General features: G+C 44.6%; 1 protein-coding gene across 3 annotated transcripts in view; it reads left to right on the top strand.

Moving 5' to 3' along the window:
• The first annotated feature begins 2,602 nt into the window (after positions 1–2,602).
• Positions 2,603–8,899, top strand: part of VASH2 (vasohibin 2) — a 64,124-nt gene continuing 57,827 nt past the window's right edge. For 2 of the 3 annotated variants that reach the window (XM_075595654.1, XM_075595651.1), the window contains exon 1: positions 8,262–8,415. The gene's annotated coding sequence lies outside the window, so the exon portion shown is untranslated. Of the gene's footprint in view, positions 2,624–8,261; positions 8,416–8,899 lie in introns of those variants that run through there. The other variant, XM_075595653.1, reaches the window with a different exon arrangement.

The raw sequence follows: 8,899 nt of genomic DNA, 5'->3' as shown, positions 1-8,899 counted from the left end.
TGACATCTGTATAGATCTATTGTGACACAACCTGATCAGATTAGTCTTAGATCATTCCTCCTATGCCTATCTGTGTGTATCATATAGCTATAATGGACGCTATTGAACAGGCATAGTGGAAGGAGTTCTCTGCAGTTCTACAATAAGCACTGTTGCGAGTTTTAGTTTTAATCTACTTTTTTTTCCTTTTGTTCAATAATAAATAAAAAATATTATTTCAAATCAGTGGAGGTGGTACACACCACCGCTTTCCAGTATGTATAATTTACACATACAATATAAGGTGGAGTGCATATCCAAATAGGGACTCTGTTTTCTTATAGTTTCCTGTTACTTAAAAAGCCAGTTCCTTGCAGTGAAAAAGAAAAAAGTCCAGATTAGGCTGAAAGTACAGTATATGTATTTTTTTTTAACCGCTCTATATATAGATGTTTTGTACACAAATATATATATATATATATATATATATATATATATATATATATATATATATATATATATATATATATATCAGAGATAAAATAAAGAAGAAAAAAACATGATAAACAAATTTGCTAAAACATAGACTATTTAGCCTGAGGTTGGCAGATACTTTATCAAAGCAAAAATAAGGTAATATCCCAGTATCACTGATAGGTGCTAAGCCTTATCACTCCTTAAGACCCATTTAAGGGAGCTAAGGAATTATAGTTTTGGCACCATTTACTGAATTTACTGCCAGTGACCCATAGGCAGAAAATGCCCCTTGCATTTAGAATAGGGCACTAGCGTTCTTGTCCTTTAAAATAAGCATGATAAGTCAGTAGATCTCATTGCGTAAAGAGACTGAATTTTGCATATTCTTACACGCCTCCAGGATTGGCAAACTTAACACAAATATTTATTTTTTGAATCAGTTTACATTTTTTTAAAATATATAATTAAATAGGTGCAGCTGATGCGCAAAAACAAACACTTATCAGAGCCTCCCTCCTGCAAAGCCGCATTGCAGCATGTGAGAGATAACGTTTGCTCAATTCCATCTTGTGACTTTATTATTGTAACCCCTGTAACTGTATAGGAGCCTTCTGTGCATTACAATGGGGTAAGCCGCAGTCCCCTCAGGTACATCTGATCTGTTCCAGCTATCAACCTACGATCATCAGTGAAATTCTCAGAACGTGTTTCTTATTTATAGGATTTAGAAATCTGCAACTAGTATATGACTAAACTAGAGCTACTGTACCAATGATTTGTTTAGTCATATTTCCCAAATTTTATATCCCGCCTGTTTTTGTGTTTTTTTTTTAGAGAATTTGAACCAGGGGTCCATCGGGGGGAACCTAGAGTCCATCTGGGTGAACCAAGGGTCCATCGGGGGGAACCAGGGGTCCATCAGGGTGAACCAGGGGTCCATCGGGGGGAACCAGGGGTCCATCGGGGGGAACCTAGAGTCCATCTGGGTGAACCAAGGGTCCATCGGGGTGAACCAGGGGTCCATCGGGGTGAACCAGGGGTCCATCGGGGTGAACCAGGGGTCCATCGGGGTGAACCAGGGGTCCATCGGGGGGAACCAGGGGTCCATCGGGGTGAACCAAGGGTCCATCGGGGTGAACCAGGGGTCCTTCGAAGATAAATCGCTCTATTCTTAGCTCTTAGACTGCCCCCGGACCATCAGCATTTTAGCATCATGTGATCATTCCATGATGACCAGACCAGGTAAGTAATAAGGGTGCTGTGAGGGTGAAGCTTGAATTTCAACCTCTAAGCCTTTGATAGTTAATTAGTGAGCCCTTAATGGTAAAGCAGCAATACTGACAATCCTATTTTTTTAATGTTCTGTAGTATTAGATAATACTTACTGCATTTATTTTTCCAACTCAAAGCTGCAATACAGGTTTAATTTATTATTTAAATTATTACAGGTTTAAAGCAGGGGGGGGGGGGGCTCCAGAGCTGAACCGCATTCATTTCAGCTCCTGGGACCCCGTTTCCAGAGATACGTAGGGGTCCCGGTATCTCAGTGAAGTCTAACGATCATGGTCACGCTCGCCAATAGGAAGCCACGCCAGATGAAGTCACGGCTTCCTATTGGCCTGAGTGACGCGGGACATTTAAACACCACCATTTTGTTAGGCACACAGTTCCCTGGCTGCAGTGATACCGGCATCCCTATGGAGGTATGTATCTGTGGGAGCAGGGGGTCTACGGAGCTGGAATTAACACAGTTCAGCTATGGAGACCCCCTGCTTCAATCTTGTAATAAATAAAAAAAATAATAATAAAAAAAAATAAAAAAAATGAAACATGTATTGCTGCTTTAATGCCATTTCTAATGAGTTTTAATGTACTGAACATCCTTTGGTTACTATAACAGGCTCACACCTCTTTTGAGCCATGCCCTCTCCCCAGCAGTGCAAGAGCTTTGGCAACACATCACAAACAGATCTCTTGCAGTGTTCCCAGCAGGAGACGGTCTATTGTTACAGCTTTCAGCTCAGCCACAATATCACCCGTAGTAATATAAGGTTATATTGTAGTGGTTGCGTTACACTCGCTGCAGGATGGATGCATAGTCAGCCGTAATGTCTACCCAGGGAGCCTTCTCTTCACTGATCAATCACAGGATTGATCAGCCACTTAGGTAATTACTTTGCATTAAAGGTAACCCACTGCTGCATATATTTAAACAAATACAAAAATGCAACCTAGGAATGATGCTAGTACGTTCTGTATATGAAATTAAGCTAGAAGACTTCAGCGTATACCACTGTACAATTTACTATCCAACAGGACACAGCGTCATCTAGTATTATATGGAATAAGTAGGCTATTTTTTTTACTTGAGCTAATTAAAACTGCAGAAATGAAACTCCTGCTGGTCCATCTGAATTACGTATATTTTATGAGTGTTATGCTCTTTATTAAATGAAGCGGTCTCTAATTATATCATATACCATTTCTGTCTCACTCTTCCATAGCCCAGAATATTGTTCACATAGCCGCACAGTGTTTATTTATTCATGCAGAACATTAGCATTGTACATGGCACAGATCAAACAATCAGACCGGTGCTGCCATAGCTTTACCTAGCGACTGCTGACACCCGTTCTCTAATGTGACTATCCATGCATTGCAAAGCAATGCGTCTCAGGCAGCTTCACAGGGAAAGGTTTCCATAAAGAATTGCTCAGGTAACACGGGTTCACAGTACATTGTGTGGTAAATATACCATTGCATAACTAATCACAGGGTAAATAGATATGTGTCATTCTTTCATATACATTCAAAAACAGGGTAAATACCAGACATTTGGGCGCTGTGTGAATTTAGTGGAAATGTCAACACTGGCAAAACACATGGCAAAAGTCACACTCTCTTTCTATGACTGACAGCCAAGTCATCTAATTAGAGATGTGAAATACCTTGGAGGATGTTTGAGAGTGTGACAAGTATCCGGCGTTCATATACTAAGAAATATTAGCAGAAAGGGGCAATGCTCTCATACAGTAAATCACAGCCTGATTCAGGGACTGAAACGCAATAATAAAGTTGCTGTCTGTGTAAAGTTATCTTGCTTCCCAGAGACTATAAAAAGGGCGCGAGTCACTTAGGGCAGTGTCACCGTGTCATTGGTGAGTGGGTGACTTCCTGCGGTGTTACCATCACAGGTGCTTCTTCTCTTTAATAAGCCCCTAAATGTGCACATGTCTGCTTTATTATTATTATTATACCAATATTTCCACATTTACATAACGGTCAAGAGCCTCCAAGCACGTTAATTCGTGCTAAACACACGCCGATTACTTTGAACAGTAAATGCCCCAACAGGGGTGGTGAGGGCAAAAACTTACAGCTTACGGTGAAAGAGACACATGGAAGTATCTCCCCACAAGTAATTCTGTAGCTTTGAAATATATAAAAAGACATGAACAGATTGAACTTTTTCCTTGGTTATGTCACTTCTGTGCTGGTGGTCAGAACTCATCATCCCACCTTTTAAAGAAGCTGTCCCCACTGCTTTTTAAAAAAAAAAAAAATGATATTTTATTTCACTTCTCTTCATGCCCTTTTCAACCCCGTTTTTATTTTAAAAATCTGATGCTCTGTCCAAGGCTATGATTTCTAATGGTCATTGAGGATAGAAGGGATCTCTGTACATCTCAGATGCACTGACCGTGACCCCCTGCAGACACACTTACCAGAACACCCTCCTACTGCCTCTGTACATTCTCCCCACTTACCACTTGGATTGTAAGCTCTTCTGGGGCAGGGACTCCTTTTCCCTATTGTTACTTTTATGTCTGAAGCGCTTATTCCCATTATGTGTTATATTAGTATCTCACGTGTATTACGGCGGTGAAGCGCTGTGTACATGGATGGCGCTATATAAAGAAAGATATACATATATACATACAAGGGATCATTTAGAGACTACTAATTACCCCTCACCATCACTTCCAAATGATCGAAGTGTAATGTTACTGGGGAGTACTGCTGCTTTCTTTTTTTATTTACAAACCTAAGGATTCCCTTTCTGTTCCTAAGGCATAAACATAGTATAAACCCTAAGAAAGTACTCTCTGATTTAACAAATTGTAGACACAGTACCACCATTTTTGTATACTGTAGTTCTGTATCCAAGGTTCTCTGCCCTTCTGCCTGCATGTGCTCCCCCTGCTTTGCACCTCTGCTTTCCTATTACACCGGCATTATGATAACAATCAAAATATTCTAGTTAGTCCAAAAGTCTTCTTTTCAAAACAGAATTTGCCTGGACATATGACAACATTTACTTTGCACTGCACCTTTGGACCTGTCTGAGACATGTGAATGTGTTCATAGGTGGTATTTTGGTTTGCTGTACACGGTATGGTGGAGGGTTTTTGACACTTTTTTTACTCACTATAACATACTTTGTGTCTGATTGTAACCTATCCCAGCCCTACATTGCAAAGCCAGTATAACCAACTGATAAAAACTTGTGTGGTTCAAACAGCTGCCTGTGAGCAGGGTTACTGGCTATGCAATTCTTTGACCCAGGCTGTGCTGAAACGCTGTGTAATACGCAGGCATAAGCGTATAGGGACCCACGTTAAAATGGGTAAGAAGTAAAAAGTGAGACACGGAGTGCTCACTTGTATGTCATTACCCAGAGTCCCTGGCTGCAGTGTATGCTAAGAGATGATGGGGAAAGGCAGGTTTGCAGAGCTGTCTGAGACATGTGAATGTGCTCACATGTGGTATCTTTATTTGCTTTGCACAAATCAGATTTGAAGCCACATTTACCTGGATGTTAATAGCATTTCTTTGCATTTACGTGACTGAGAAATGCATTTATAGGAGACTGATGTAATTAACTAATTGTGGTAAGAGTGATATTTATTTATAAAATGTTTATAAGTAATAATACATTGAACCAGCAAAACATGTGAAATCTTAGTAAAAAAAAAAAAAAAAGCAGTTCTGTAGTATTAGATAATAGCGATTGTTTTTAAAAAAAAATTATTATTAATCACCTCTTAATGCCATTTTTTATGAGTTTTAAATCATCCTTTGATTTCTATAGCAGGTTTTAGCCCACCTCCCCAGCAGTGCAAGATCTTTGCAACACTTTCCTTTTTGTGATAATTTGTTGCCAATGTTGCCAGCAGTGTGAGCTGTAGACCAGCGGTGCGCAAAGTGGGGGGCGCGACCCCCAGGGGGGGCGGGAGATTGTGCTGGGGGGGCGCGGGCAGTTGCAGAGGCCCCGCGCTCTTCCCCCAGGCATTTAAATGAAATGCCGGGGGATCGCGTGAGGCCCCTGCAACTGTTTACTTACCGGGATTCAGCCATCTGTGTTGCGTCGCCATGGCAACGCGGCGTCAATAGACGCCGCGTCACCATGTGACCTGACGTCACACGCCCACGCAGCGTCATATGACGTGGCTGAAGGTAGGCAGGGGGCGCGAGAGCCGGGGCAGAGTGACAGGGGGGCGCAGCACCAAAAGTTTGCGCTCCCCTGCTGTAGACTGTACCGTAGTAATATAAGGATACATTGTAGCTGCTGAGTTACACTCACTGAAGGATTAATTGAAAGTGAAAGGCGGACATTATGTTAGTCGCACAATCAGGATTTTGCCAGATTTATAACAGGAGGACCAAATGATTGCCAGTTTAGGTAAGACTGTAGAATTATACATTGTCACATGCTTTACATATACAAAAAAACAACAAAAAAGAAAACGGGGAATGTAGTATTGCTGTTTAAGAGCTAAGGCCTCGGATACAGTACAGGTGCGTGCGACGGAGCGCATGACGTCACACGCGCCTGTACTAGAAGCGATCCGTAGCCTGTAGGATTGTGCGACAGGGGGCGTGGCGAGGGCCTGCCCGTGATGTCACGCGTGCAATTCGCCCTCATTGGCTGAACCGCGCACGTGACCCGGCCGTCTCGCATGCAAATTCAAACCAGTTTATCTCGCCACACATCGGCCGCCTCGTCGCTCTCGTGCACTGTGGCCGTGCGCATTGCCTCCCGGCATTTAGTTTTTGCAGCGCGCGACGTCGCTCTTACTATGGACGTGGGCTAACGCTCGTTTTCAGGTATGTCCTGGGCACTGAGTTATGATAAAAAAAACATGGTTACATGAAATGAACAGAGGTTATATATTATATTTAAATACATTTCATGGACAGTTAGAGACAGCATATGTTATGGACGTATGTAAGTTACAGACAAGATTAAAATGTGACACAGCTGAAGCCTTGAAAGAATGTTTCCTGGTGGCGGCTGTGAGAGTCTCTGTGGATTTAGCTCCCTGTTTCAAAGAACATTAATGGTGCTGCTTGTGGTTCTGTTCGGTCTGAAATTACCAGCAAATCTCTACATTTCCTCAATAAAAATAAAAATTTAAAAAAACAACAATATTACCCTCTTCCTGATGGTAAGAATCAATTTAAAAAAAGTAAAAGAAATTGCCTGAAATGTTAAAAATGACACAGGAGGCCTCGGCCAAGCCATTGCATGGTCACATGCGAAGACATTGCTGCAAAATGGATTTCTTGCACAGTATAAAAGTTTATTTAAAAAATGTATTGAAGGAAACAGAGCAAGATTTTCCAAGTGGCGCTGAGTCTTAAAGTCTATTTGAGCGCTGCGTAATACCCGTTACTTAATGTGAGCCATAGCAAACACATTGCGAGGCTTCAGAACAAATATACAGAGGGAGCCAATGTCATTGCAACTGATATCTCGATGCTATCCGCTAAAGCTGGCGCGTCATTTGCATCAAGATTTGACACCGCGCCATTAAACGATGTGCGCGAAATGATGCAATACCGGGATTTTCTTGGGCCCCGCACCTTCGGGTGGCCCCCACGCTCCCTCCTCCTATTGGCGCCAGGATCCACCTTCCGCCCGACCGGAGAAGGTAGCACGGGGGCCCCCGGACCAACCCTAAGGTAAGAGGGGTCTTACCTTCTCTGCAGCGTCACGGTATCATGGCGACCCGACAACGCATTGCCGTGACAACTCATCACATGACTCCACCTTGCCATGGCGACGTGACGTCACATGCTGCCATGGTGCTGCAGGAGGACCACTCTTCAAGGAATCGCCGGACCGACAGGTAAGTATCCTTACCTAATACTGCAAGGGGAGAGGCCCCACTGCCAGCGTGCCACCTTGTGCTCCGCAAAGACCAAGGCTGAGTCCATGCTGCCGGAGTCCGCGCGCGGCGCGATCGCAGTGCCATAAAAGCATTGATCGCGCCCATAGACCGCACGACAGCCGGAGGGGGCGCGCGTTGCCCGAGGAATCAGTTGAAACTCATTTCTCGGCGCGACGGGCAGGTCACGTGAGCTGGTTCGCCCAATGAAGGCGAACCAGCTCCGTGACGTCACAGACACGCCCCCCCTGACGGCGCGTCTACCATGTCCGAAAAAACGCACCCGCTTCACGCGGGCGACCTCACAGACGCGCACGCCTCCGCGCGGGCGAAGGCTGTATGGACCTGGCCTAAAGGCGGGTAATAATACGCTATATTATTATTATTATACTTATCAGTGCAATGCAGCAGGCTACAGCTCTCAACATAATGCCTGTGAAGCTGAGGGACCTGCAGATCCTAACAGCTGAGGGAGAAATCCCACACACCAGGCAGCTGCCCCCTCCCTCCCTCCTCTCTGCTCCCCATGTCAGCCACAGAATGACCAAACAAGCCCTGCTGCATAGTCACAGCGTGGGGCCCCGCCCCTCGCCACAGCCACGCAGCCAATCGGTGCTTCTGCGCCACGCCCCTCTTTGTTGTGCTGTCCAATGGCTGTCGGTTAGAACGTTGCTGGCTGCTGCGGTGGGGGGGGACAGTGATACAGTGTAACATTCTTCACCTGCTGGGAGATGGGTCTCGGCGGCGGCGGCTGCTCCCGGGGGACAGGGCAGCGCGGGCACTGAAGGTAAATGGGGGTGCAGGAAGGGGATCGGCTGGGTGCATGTTGCACCAGACACGGGTATCCCTATGCATATTCCCCCGGGCCGGGGTAAAAGAGGAGTGCAGTGAGCAAGGTGATCACTGTTGCAAAGCCAAACTGCAGTTCTGCAGACTGATCTGGGGAGTGCAATAGGATTGGGGTTGTAGTGCTTGCACATGTAGGAGGCTGCAGGGCTCCCGTTATGCAAAAGGGGGTAACACGATCGGGGAGTGATCTGCAGCTGCCGCAGTCCTGCTCATATTCTGCTGCTTCTGCAAATCCTGCACAGAAAAAAAAAAACCCCCACAGCAATGTCTTAAATAATCTATAGAAGGACCAATGCAAACAGGGGGGGATGCAGCGAGATCGGGGTGGCTAATGTGCACTTGAATGTATAATGGGATTATTAATATGCTATTATGCAGCCGGTTTCTTAGTGACAGGGTGGGGGTACACGCTGACACTTGCT

Source organism: Ascaphus truei, chromosome 4 (genome assembly GCF_040206685.1).
Source record: "Ascaphus truei isolate aAscTru1 chromosome 4, aAscTru1.hap1, whole genome shotgun sequence".
In the NCBI taxonomy this organism is placed as follows: Eukaryota; Metazoa; Chordata; class Amphibia; order Anura; family Ascaphidae; genus Ascaphus; species Ascaphus truei.
This window is presented reverse-complemented; position numbering and strand designations above follow the sequence as displayed.